The sequence below is a fragment of the Salvelinus fontinalis genome, chromosome 21 (assembly GCF_029448725.1).
Source record: "Salvelinus fontinalis isolate EN_2023a chromosome 21, ASM2944872v1, whole genome shotgun sequence".
Lineage (NCBI taxonomy): Eukaryota > Metazoa > Chordata > Actinopteri > Salmoniformes > Salmonidae > Salvelinus > Salvelinus fontinalis.
In genome coordinates, this window is record NC_074685.1 from 48,876,332 (window position 1) to 48,890,090 (window position 13,759).

General features: G+C 41.1%; 1 protein-coding gene across 5 annotated transcripts in view; it reads left to right on the top strand.

The window, feature by feature from the left end:
* The first annotated feature begins 8,067 nt into the window (after window positions 1-8,067).
* The window catches only part of LOC129819054 (ras-specific guanine nucleotide-releasing factor RalGPS1-like), a 273,360-nt gene continuing 267,668 nt past the window's right edge, over window positions 8,068-13,759 (top strand). For 3 of the 5 annotated variants that reach the window (XM_055875572.1, XM_055875570.1, XM_055875574.1), the window contains exon 1: window positions 8,069-8,433. The gene's annotated coding sequence lies outside the window, so the exon portion shown is untranslated. Of the gene's footprint in view, window positions 8,434-13,759 lie in introns of all 5 variants that reach the window. The other 2 variants (XM_055875573.1, XM_055875575.1) reach the window with 1 other exon arrangement.

The window sequence follows — 13,759 nt, forward strand, 5'->3', positions numbered from 1 at the left end:
ATCTCTAACTATTGTAACAAAACTCTAATGTAAAGAATCACTAACTAATGTAAAGAATCACTAACTAATGTAAAGAATCACTAACTAATGTAAAGAATCACTAACTAATGTAACGAATCACTAACTAATGTAACAAATCACTAACTAATGTAACTGATCACTAAGTAATGTAATGAATCCCTAACTAATGTAACGGATCTCTAACTATTGTAACAAAACTCTAATGTAACGAATCACTAACTAATGTAAAGAATCACTAACTAATGTAAAGAATCACTAACTAATGTAAAGAATCACTAACTAATGTAACGAATCACTAACTAATGTAACAAATCACTAACTAATGTAACTGATCACTAAGTAATGTAATGAATCCCTAACTAATGTAACGGATCTCTAACTATTGTAACAAAACTCTAATGTAACGAATCACTAACTAATGTAAAGAATCACTAACTAATGTAACAAATCACCTAACTAATGTAACAAATCACTAACTAATGTAACGAATCACTAACTAATGTAACGGATCACTAACTAATGTAACGAATCACTAAGTAATGTAACGTATCACTAACTAATGTAACGTATCACTAACTAATGTAACGGATCACTAACTAATGTAACGGATCACTAACTAATGTAACAGATCACTAACTAATGTAACAAGTCTAATGTAACGGATCACTAACTATTGTAACGGATCACTAAAGAATTAAACGAATCACTAACTAATGTAACAGATCACTAACTAATGTAACAAGTCTAATGTAACGGACCACTAAGCAGTCTAATGAATCACTAACTATTGTAACGGATCACTAACGAATTAAACAAATCACTAACTAATGTAACAGATCACTAACTAATGTAACAAGTCTAATGTAACGGATCACTAAGTAATGTAACGTATACTAACTAATGTAACGAATCACTAACTAATGTAACGAATCACTAACTAATGTAAGGAATCACTAACTAATGTAACGAGTCACTAACTATTGTAACAAGTCTAATGTAACGGATCACTAACTAATGTAACAAATCACTAAGTAATGTAACAAGTCTATTGTAACGGATCACTAAGTAATGTAACAAGTCTATTGTAACGGATCACTCAGTAGTGTAACGGATGACTCTCTTTCACTTCTCATATCACTGTGTGCTCAGGTTCCATATATTGACCACTAGAAGAAGCCATGTACCTCTACGTCCTCAAGGACGACTCTGAATCAGGGAGTCAAGGGCAGAAGTGCCAGAATACATGTTTCGCCCTTTAGATCACAATGAATAGGATGAACTGGACTAGACCTGATCCTAGATCAGCGCTCCTATTCTGAGATACTTAATACATACAGGACCAGTCAAAGTTTAGACACACCTACTCATTCAAGGGTTTTTCTTTCTTTTTACTATTTTCTACATTGTAAAATAATAGTGAGACATCAAAACTATGAAATAACACATATGTAATCAAGTAGTAACCAAAATAGTGTTCAACAAATCAAAATATATTTTATAGTTGAGATTCTTCAAAGTAGCCGACCTTTGCCTTGATGACAACTTTGCACACTTTTGGCATTCTCTCAACCAGCTACACCTGGAATGCTTTTCCAACAGTCTTGAAGGAGTTCCCACATATGCTGAGCACTTGTTGGCTGCTTTTCCTTCACCCTGCGATCCAACTCATCCCAAACCATCTCAACTGGGTTGAGGTCGGGTGATTGTGAAGGCCAGGTCATCTGATGCAGCACTCCATCACTCTCCTGCTTGGTCAAATAGCCCTTACACAGCCCGGAGGTGTGTTTTGGGTCATTGTCCTGTTGAAAAACAAATGATAGTCCCACTAAGCGCAAACCAGATGGGATGGCGAATCACTGCAGAATGCTGTGGTAGCCAGGCTGGTTAAGTGTGCCTTGAATTCTAAATAAATCACTGTCAGTGTCACCAGCAAAGCACCCCCACACCATCACACCTCCTCCTCCATGCTTCACGGTGGGAACCACATATGCGGAGATCATCCGTTCATCTACTCTGCGTCTCACAGAGACAGGGAGCCTGGAACCAAAAATCTCAAAATTTGGACTCATCAGACCAAAGGACAGATTTCCACCTGTCTAATGTCCATTGCTCGTATTTCTGGCCCAAGCAAGTCTCATCTTCTTATTGGTGTCTTTTAGTAGTGGTTTCTTTGCAGCAAGTCAACCATGAAGGCCTGATTCACGCAGTCTCCTCTGAACAGTTGATGTTGAGATGTGTCTGTTACTTGAACTCTGTGAAGCATTTATTTGGGCTACAATTTATGAGGCTGGTAACTCTAATGAACCTATCCTCTGCAGCAGAGGTAACTCTGTGTCTTCCTTTCCTGTGGCGGTCCTCATGAGAGCCACTTTCATCATAGCGCTTGATGGTTTTTGCAACTGCATTTGAAGAAACTTTCAAAGTTCTTGAAATTTTCCGGATTGATTGACATTCATGTCTTAAAGTAATAATGGACTGTTGTTTCTCTCTGCTTATTTGAGCTGTTCTTGCCATAATATGGACTTGGTCTTTTACCAATTAGGGCTATCTTCTGTATACCATCCCTACCTTGTCACAACACAATTGATTGGCTCAAACGCATTAAGAAGGAAAGAAATTCCACAAATTAACCTTTAACAAGGCACACCTGTAAATTGAAATGCATTCCAAGTGACTACCTCATGAAGCTGGTTGAAGAATGCCAAGAATGTGCAAAACTGTCATCAAGGCAAAGGGTGGCTACTTTGAAGAATCTCAAATCTCAAATATATCTTGATTGGTTTTAACAAATTTTGGTTCCTACATGATTCCATATGTGTTATTTCATTAGTGTTGATGTCTTCACTATTATTCTACAATGTAGAAAAACCCTTGAGTGAGTAGGTGGGTCCAAACTTTTGACTGGTACTGCGTGTCCCCTGGCCATTGTGCCCATCTCCAGCTCTTTGTGTGTATGTCTCTTCATTGCAGTGCATCCAACACCAGCCAGATCCTGTTTATATTTTAGTAAGCCTGATCCTGTTTATATTTTAGTAAGCCTAATTTTACATAGCATTTAAATCCCAACTCGAGGATCATGGGTAAAGCGAGGTAGAGAAGGGTAGAAGGCTGAACAGAAGATTCCCGCATTTTACCAGCAGAGGGCACAACTAGTCCAATGCATGGTAGGCTAAGGTATGGCACGGGCTTCAAAGCGGTAAAGGTTTCTACGCATCTATCCAACTGTCTGTGACCGATTCTGTGTGTTGAATCGGGACCAACTACAAACAACTGTGTCTAGCAGCCAACAGCTGAGACTATCCGTAGACATTTCTCAGGTCCAGTCCAGATGGGGGAGGCTGTCGTTAGATAGATGTGTAGAAGTCTTAATCCTGATTGGATGTGCTGTAGGCCTTGGCCCTTTGTCCAATTACATTAGATACACTCGCCATTCTTTGAAGTGACCTAACACACGTTTTTTCCCCCTCCACAACGTTCATGTCACCTATCAAATCACCTATGCTGAAAGTCATACCACAGCCCCTATCTTGAGACACTCTTGATTCCTGCTGTCTGATCTGACGGGAACCTGATGGATTAAAAAAAAAAAAAAATGTTTACTAGGCAGAACAGTTAAGAACAAATTCTTATTTACAATGACGGCCAAGGAACAGTGGGTTAACTGCCTTGTTCAGGGGTATAACGGCAGATTTTTACCTTGTCAGCTCGGGGATTCGATCTAGCAACCTTTCGGTTACTGGCCCAACGGCAGGTAGAAATGTGGCCTTTACCGGAACGCTAACAGAACTACCATAGTTACGCTGCTAATACACAAGAGTAGTGATAGCTTGTGGACAGCGGCCTGTAATAATCAGTCAAGGTAATTGGTCAACAAAATGTCTAACGTAGGTATGGTTATCTTCTATGGTCAACATGTTAAAGACGCACACAAGTATTTGTTATAAATATAAGCAGAAGATACATCAGGATTTTGGATAATGTAAAAGCAATAAATTTTATGGGTACCATAGAGATTAAATAAATGTCCTTTGATGAGGACATTGTCATTATCATCACTTACAAAGGTCCACTAATTATTACCTTTAAATGACCATACCTTGGTTGAAATACAAGCCTATTTAACTGGGTTCTAAATCATGCATAATAAACTGGGTTCTAATACATGCCTATTTAACTAGGTTCTAGTACATGCATATTTAACTGGGTTCTAGTACATGCATATTTAACTGGGTTCTAATACATGCGTATTTAAATTTAACTGAGTTCTAATACATGCGTATTTAACTGGGTTCTAGTACATGCCTGTTTCATTGGGTTCTAATACATGCCTATTTCATTGGGTTCTAATACATGCCTATTTCATTGGGTTCTAATACATGCCTATTTCATTGGGTTCTAATACATGCCTATTTCATTGGGTTCCATTACATTAATATTTCATTGGGTTCTAGTACATGCCTATTTCATTGGGTTCTAATACATTAATATTTAACTGGGTTCTAATACATTAATATTTAACTGGGTTATAATACATGCATATTTTCCTGGTTTCTAATACAGTACATGCGTATTTAAATATTTGTTATTTTAAATACTTATTTTCTGTGTATTTGAGTATTTTCTAATACTTATTTTCAAATAAATTATTTAAAATACCCCTAACCAAACAGACCTGGATTCAAATACATCTCAAAGACCCCCAGGACCAAACAGACCTGAGCTCAAAGACCCCCAGGACCAAACAGACCTGGGCTCAAAGACCCCCAGGACCAAACAGACCTGGGCTCAAATACCCCCAGGACCAAACAGACCTGGGCTCAAAGACCCCCAGGACCAAACAGACCTGGGCTCAAAGACCCCCAGGACCAAACAGACCTGAGTTCAAATACCCCCAGGACCAAACAGACCTGGGCTCAAAGACCCCCAGGACCAAACAGACCTGAGCTCAAAGACCCCCAGGACCAAACAGACCTGGGCTCAAAGACCCCCAGGACCAAACAGACCTGGGCTCAAATACCCCCAGGATCAAACAGACCTGGGCTCAAAGACCCCCAGGACCAAACAGACCTGGGCTCAAATACCCCCAGGACCAAACAGACCTGGGCTCAAATACCCCCAGGATCAAACAGACCTGGGCTCAAAGACCCCCAGGACCAAACAGACCTGGGCTCAAAGACCCCCAGGACCAAACAGACCTGGGCTCAAAGACCCCCAGGACCAAACAGACCTGGGCTCAAAGACCCCCAGGACCAAACAGACCTGGGCTCAAAGACCCCCAGGACCAAACAGACCTGGGCTCAAATACCCCCAGGATCAAACAGACCTGGTTTCAAATGCATGGATCATTTAAATATTTTTTGTAATATTTTTTTTCTCCAAATGAATGCCAAGATGTTCTAAGTTTATTTCCAAATAGATTCCAATATTCAAATACTTGTATTTTCAAATAAAAAATAGTTACTTCAAATTTAAATTTTTTGAAATACCCTAAATAGTATTTGAATGGTCTGTAAATTACATTATAGAATGTTGGCTATACATTATAGAATGTTGGCTATATGACACTGATGGTGGAATTATGTGCTTCTCATTTATGGCCATAGTGTATATGTTAATGCTGTTATTGCAGTAGCCACAGATTTTCAAACTACTTGACTACACAAAGTAATTGTCGGATAAGGCTCAATCTCTGTGGCACTGGCGCGTTATCTGAAACGAAGATGATGAAATGACCGAATGCACCTGCGCATCTACAGGCTATTTGCATAAGACCCGGTCTGTTAACCTACTGATTGGTTTGTCATTACATGAAGGCGGGGCTTCATGTGGATTCGAAACGCTGATTAGGCAATGCACCTAGCCGTATCATCACCGTTCTCATAGCAGCAGGAAACCAGGATACCAGGATGCTGGCAGCGTGATCGCATATTTATTTTCTTAAAAATAAGAGTCCCCCTGCAAAAACAGGATACACTTTGGGAATATTGTTTTTTTTCTCAGCACTTTAGTACTACTGTTTTTCCCACCTTTAAAAAAAAAAAATATATAATAATAATTTGATGTTTGGTATGTTGAAAGCTATTGTGTAGGCTTTATTGAAAGAAATACACAAAGAAAATACTAATACATGTTATTGGAATTACTCAATAGAGTCTGCACAACTTAAATTGGTCTCTTGTGCTGGGCAATGGGTTTAATATAGAATGCTGGTGACTCGTTACCCCACCCCCTCCATTCACTGGAATGCAATACACGGTATATGGGATTCTTATTGGCTTGTAGGGAGGGAACTTTTCTACCTGTCTCAGCTAAAGTGGCGTGGTAAATACTCAGTCTCTACTAACCAGATATAGTTAGTTTTGGATGGGGACAGTGTCATACATATCCAGCAACGTAGCTTTAAATGACCTGGTACTATCCGTGGTCCTGAAATCAATACACACTCAACTAAAATAATGCCCTGGTACTATCCGTGGTCCTGAAATCAATACACACCCAACTCAAATAATGCCCTGGTACTATCCGTGGTCCTGAAATCAATACACACCCAACTCAAATAATGCCCTGGTACTATCCGTGGTCCTGAAATCAATACACACTCAACTAAAATAATGCCCTGGTACTATCCGTGGTCCTGACATCAATACACACCCAACTCAAATAAAAATAATGACTTGGTACTATCCATGGGCCTGAAATCAATCAATACACACGCAATTCCCTTCTTATAATACTACTTGAGAGAGTAAGTCAATGAGAACTTCTAATATTATCTAAGAATAAGTTACTTTAACAACTCTACCCACATGTATAAATTACCTCAATTAACTCGACTAACCGGTGTCCCCCTGCACATTGACTCTGTACCGGTATCCCCCCTGTATATAGCCTCCACATTGACTCTGTACCGGTATCCCCCCTGTATATAGCCTCCACATTGACTCTGTACCGGTATCCCCCCTGTATATAGCCTCCACATTGACTCTGTACCGGTACCCCCTGTATATAGCCTCGCTATTGTTATTTTACTGCTGCTCTTTAATTAATTGTCACTTTCATTTCTTCATTGTTATTTTTTTTGTATTTTTCTTAAAACTGCATTGTTGGTTAAGGGCTTGTAAAGTAAGCATTTCACTGTAAGGTCTACTACACCTGTTGTATTCGGCACATGTGACTAATAAAGTTTGATTTGATTTAATAAGATAAAGGCCAAGTAATAATCACTTGTATTTCCTCACAAAATGACATTTTGGAGAGATGGGCTATATGATCCATGAATCAGCCCTTTGGATTAATTGCGACCAAGGTGGGTTTATGAAAACCGTTGGAAAGTTATGTATAATTGGGTTGATATAAACTTATAGCAACAGGATTTTACTAGGATACTGGCTAAAAATGTTTTTATTTGCCAGGCCAATCAATTGACCTGATGCATTTTGGCCCATGTCAAGGCTGGCCTTGGGCTGATTTCAATGGGTCCCCATCACAACACCATTAGGTCGTTAAACAGGTATGCCAGTACATCATTGTTTCTTTAAAGCAGTTGGCTTCACAACTAATCAATTGGTAATTGGGTCTTTCATCAGGGCAAGGCAAGAGTGCATGGAAGACTAGTATGGAATAGCATTTTATTTCACATTGGAAGCAATAAAAACAAGTGTTTAAGATGTTTTGTTCTCTCTACAAGCCGATATGTATTCCATGTACAGTCTATTACAGAGTATGTGGGGGCAGAATGAAATGCCAGCAGCAGGTCTTGTGATCCAGTCCCCCTCCAAAACGAACCATACTTGGTTAGTAAAGACCCTACTTAGTATTTCCCACCCCACCTTAGCTAAGAGCTAGAAAAGTTTTTCATGTTTTAAAAACCATATTTTGTATTTGTTTTCAGAAATGACTTATTGCCTTTTATTGTTGGCACAATAAAAGTAGCCATTGAATATATATCTTTTGAATGAGTTATCCACATTGCAATGTTTTGAAATACAGGCTTTTATTTTGAAGGTTTTGTCATTACCATATACAAGTGGGTTTATCCTTTGTGCTGCTGGCAGAAAAACTAGTCTTAGCCGTCAGGTTAAGTGCACCTACCTGACACTTCCTGCTGTCGTCGTTATGGGTTTTTCCTTTCATGCGCGTGGATGACGTTTCTCACATATATATCACTGCCATGTTTGTATGCCTTCATCAGATGTATTCAATTAGAATTTCCACGTCCTCCGGCTGAAGCGCTGCGACCTTGGGTATTTACTCACATTTGGAGGAATATTGGTTGCGGTGTAGTTTAGCCTGCATACGATAGGCCTACTACAAAGATTGGATTGTGGTTTGAGTTTTTATTTTCGTTTATGTTACCCAGTTGATACAGCAGTGAGACGCAACAGCGAGGGACTGACCCTCGTATTTGTAGAGGTAAGCAACACCTAGGCTACTGCATTTTTGGTTTTCATTTTATTTCGAGCGTGTATCCTATAATAAAAACAAAAAATGTATTCTGTGCTCTATCGACTATCATGAACGCGGTGGCATAGAATGTTTGCGTCATGACGAGTGCTTGTACAGGGTAAAGGTGATCTGAACGAGAAAGTGGGTGTACATTTGGCCGTCTCGTACGCATACAAATCTGGGCTAGGTCTATGCGACACTTTCTGCACTGTCCTCGTGACTTTTGTTAACGAGATTTTATTTGGCCAATTTTGATTAACATTGAATGTGTCAACAGTGTCTCTACTGTCTAGCATGTAGGCTACAATTGGCAATGCAGCGCAAAGATTAATCTGTTCAGGCTACTAATTTATCAAGTGTATTCATTTACAAACCAGTAATTCTGTAACCTTTTCTGCACCTTCCCGGCAGCCTTGTTAGAGGGTTGCTACATTAGCAGTTACAACATATAATTTGACTTATAAATGTATTATATCTACCCATTGACTATTGAAGAATATTACTTTATGCCTCATGAACTTAAACTGTTGTACCCCATCAGAACCCAACATGTAAGCTTGTTTTACAACAGTAAACAAACACTATATAACCTCAAAGCATTGAAACTATAATTTAGATATCATGGATGATCACTCCTTGCATCCATAACTCTGTCTATGCATTTGAGTATTTACATTTCTCCAGCCCCCTCCATCTGATTTTTACAGGAAGTGGTGGGGAGTAGGCTGCTTATTCAACCTCTGATTGGGCCTTTTTAATTAAGCAGTAATTATTTAAAAAAGATATTACTAACAGCCATTTTCTAATGACATTTTATACTAAACTACCCTACCTAGGCAACATTTTGATGCCCCTATTATTCTAAGAGGCAAAGTGCGCAATCTGTTCTCAATTCATTATCATGCAGCAAATCTTTAGAACAGCCTCTAGTACCCCTACTCACCTCACCACCAATCTGTTCTCAATTCATTATCATGCAGCAAATCTTTAGAACAGCCTCTAGTACCCCTACTCACCTCACCACCAATCTGTTCTCAATTCATTATCATGCAGCAAATCTTTAGAATAGCCCTTAGTACCCCTACTCACCTCACCACCAATCTGTTCTCAATTCATTATCATGCAGGAAATCTTTAGAACATGTTGATCAAGTTGTTGGCAGCTGAGTTTTATGGGTCCATATTGAACGTTGTTTCTGGAGCCTTCTGCTGGACCATAGCCTGGCTACCCCTACTCACCACTACTGGAATAGCCCCTAGTACCCCTACTCACCTCACCACTAGTGGAATAGCCTCTAGTACCCCTACTCACCTCACCACTAGTGGAATAGCCTCTAGTACCCCTCTCACCTCACTACTAGTGGAATAGCCCCTAGTACCCCTACTCACCTCACCACTAGTGGAATAGCCTCTAGTACCCCTACTCACCTCACCACTAGTGGAATAGCCTCTAGTACCCCTCTCACCTCACTACTAGTGGAATAGCCTCTAGTACCCCTACTCACCTCACCACTAGTGAAATAGCCTCTAGTACCCCTACTCACCTCACCACTAGTGAAATAGCCCCTAGTACCCCTACTCACCACTACTTGAATAGCCTCTAGTAACCCTACTCACCACTAGTGGAATAGCCCTTAGTACCCCTACTCACCTCACCACTAGTGGAATAGCCCTTAGTACCCCTACTCACCTCACCACTAGTGGAATAGCCCTTAGTACCCCTACTCACCTCACCACTAGTGGAATAGCCCCTAGTAACCCTACTCACCACTAGTGGAATAGCCTCTAGTACCCCTACTCACCTCACCACTAGTGGAATAGCCCCTAGTACCCCTACTCACCACTAGTGGAATAGCCCCTAGTACCCCTACTCACCACTAGTGGAATAGCCCCTAGTAACCCCACTCACCACTAGTGGAATAGCCCCTAGTAACCCCACTCACCACTACTTGAATAGCCTCTAGTAACCCTACTCACCACTAGTGGAATAGCCCTTAGTATCCCTACTCACCTCACCACTAGTGGAATAGCCCTTAGAACCCCTACTCACCTCACCACTAGTGGAATAGCCCCTAGTACCCCTTCTCACCACTACTGGAATAGCCTCTAGTAACCCTACTCACCACTAGTGGAATAGCCCTTAGTACCCCTAATCACCTCACCACTAGTGGAATAGCCCCTAGTAACCCCACTCACCACTAGTGGAATAGCCCCTAGTAACCCCACTCACCACTACTTGAATAGCCTCTAGTAACCCTACTCACCACTAGTGGAATAGCCCTTAGTATCCCTACTCACCTCACCACTAGTGGAATAGCCCTTAGAACCCCTACTCACCTCACCACTAGTGGAATAGCCCCTAGTACCCCTTCTCACCACTACTGGAATAGCCTCTAGTAACCCTACTCACCACTAGTGGAATAGCCCTTAGTACCCCTAATCACCTCACCACTAGTGGAATAGCCCCTAGTAACCCTACTCACCACTAGTGGAATAGCCCCTAGTAACCCTACTCACCACTAGTGGAATAGCCCCTAGTAACCCTACTCACCACTAGTGGAATACCCCCCTAGTACCCCTACTCACCACTAGTGGAATAGCCCCCAGTACCCCTACTCACCACTAGTGGAATAGCCCCTAGTACCCCTACTCACCACTAGTGGAATAGCCCCTAGTACCCCTACTCACCACTAGTAGAATAGCCCCTAGTACCCCTACTCACCACTAGTGGAATAGCCCCCAGTACCCCTACTCACCACTAGTGGAATAGCCCCCAGTACCCCTACTCACCACTAGTGGAATAGCCCCCGGTACCCCTACTCACCACTAGTGGAATAGCCCCCGGTACCCCTACTAACCACTAGTGGAATAGCCCCTGGTAACCCTACTCACCACTAGTGGAATAGCCCCTAGTAACCCTACTCACCAAAAGTGGAATAGCCCCTAGTAACCCTACTCACCACTAGTGGAATAGCCCCTAGTAACCCTACTCACTCAACTCTCACATTTGTTGCATTTAAACTGAGCAAAAATATAAACATAACATGCAACAATGTCAAAGATTTTACTGCGTTACAGTTCATATAAGGAAATCAGTCAATTTTAAATACATTCATTAGGCCCTAAATCTATTGATTTCACATATGCATCTGTTGACATGTCTGGTGAATATGCAGGCCGTGGAAGAACTGGACATTTTCAGTCCAGGAAGTGTGTACAGATCCTTGCGACATGGGGCCGTGCATTATCATGCTGAAACATGAGGAGATGAATGGCACAACAATGGGCCTCAGGATCTCGTGACGGGATATCTCTGTGCATTCAAATTGCCAGTTATAAAATGCAGTTGTTTTGTTGTCAATAGCTTATCAATACTATAACGCCAACATGGGGCGCAGTGTTCACAACATTGACATCAGCAAACCGCTCGCCCACACGACGCCATACACGTGGTCTGCAGTTGTGTGGCCGGTTGGACGTACTGCCAAATTCTCTAAAACGACATTGGAGGCAGCATATGGTAGAGAAATTAACATAAAATTCTCTGGTAACATCTCTGGTGGACATTCCTGCAGTCAGCATGCCGATTGCACGCTCCCTCAACTTGAGACCTCTGTGGCATTGTGTTGGGTGACAAAACTGCACATTTTAGTGGCCTTTTATTGTCCCCAGCACAAGGTGCACCTGTATAATGATCATGCTGTTTAATCAGCTTCTTGATATGCCACACCTGTCAGGTGGATGGATTATCTTGGCAAAGAAGAAATGCTCACTAACAGGGATGTAAACAAATTTGTGCACAACATTTGAAAGAGATTAAGTTTATTATTTCAGCTCATGAAACATGGGACCAATGCTTTTATAATTTTGTTCAGTGTATTTGACAGCAACTCAAAGCAACCAAGCCAACATGTTTTACTGGGAAATGACTGAATAATGTTGCTCTGACCATGACTCTTCATGGTCGAATTGTACATGCTTTGAATGATGAAGCAATGTGATTTGCGTTTGGACTCCCACCACCGTGAAAGAGATTATTTGTGTCACACAAGCCTGAACACTGCTGCATAATGGCATTAAAGAGATCGTGCCAGTTAATGGATGAGGTTCTATGAGATAAGACCATGCCAAGTATGGTCTGCCTTTGCATGTATTGTGCTATTAGAAAGGGAAAGGGGGATACCTAGTCAGTTGCACAATTGAATGCATTCAACTGAAATGTGTCTTCCACATTTTAACCCAACCCCTCTGAATCAGAGAGGAGCGGCGGGGCTGCCTTAATCCACGTCCACGGCGCCCGGGGAACAGGTTGTTGTTGTGGGTTAACTGTTTTGCTCAACAGTAGATCGGCAGATTTTTCTACCTTGCCGGCTCGGGATACGAACCAGTGACCTTTTCAGTTACTGGCCGAACGCTCTTAACCGCCAGGCTACCTGTTGTGATATCTTGTCAGTATGAATGTCGATCAACCATGGAACCTGGCAGGATATGTTTGTATGATTTACTGTGTTCCACTAGAGTACTATAGTGATCTGCCCATGCCTTAATATCCTGTGATGGCCTGTGATGTTGATATAACATCCTTGAATGGGTTTCCCCCCTCATTAAGTCTCGTCACTGTTTGGTGCATTCCTTGACTGGTTTGCAGCTGAGGAGAGTACCATTGTAGTCTTACACTGACACTTTGCATAATGTGTTATTCCAGACAACATTCCTAAGGAAAGCTCAGGTGACAGCTCTACACATGACTTTTCCCATAGTAATCCAGTGCGATGTCACGGATTGTTTTGAGTTTTTTTATTTTTATGATTCGTGTAATTTGGCCCCTCCGTCCACTTGTCCCTATAACTAAACAAGTTGTGTTGAGCTGAAACGGTTGCCATGGCCACGCAGTGTTTTTATATAAACTATTGTGGTGCATGGGGGAGAAAGTGAAACCAGAGAAACTAGTGACACAGGAAAGAGCGTTTCTCATAAACGATGTTTCTCAAGTTAATGGGAGTTTCACCTGAACTACACGGAGTACTTCCTGTTTGTTTTAATTTGGCTTATTATTTAAACAGTTTAGTCCGTTTTTAAAAATGTGGCTTATTATTTAAACAGTTTAGTCCGTTTTTTAAATTTTATTTCTACATTTGGTTACTTTGATTAATTTTTAATACTGAATGGTGGGACAGTTTGTCCCCCCAAAAAATGTAAAAGGTGAATTTAGTTGTTTCTTAGCAAGTCCAAGTCTGTTGTCTTCTAAATGTCTTGGTCATCATTTATAGATTGAATTGACTGTGTGCACATAC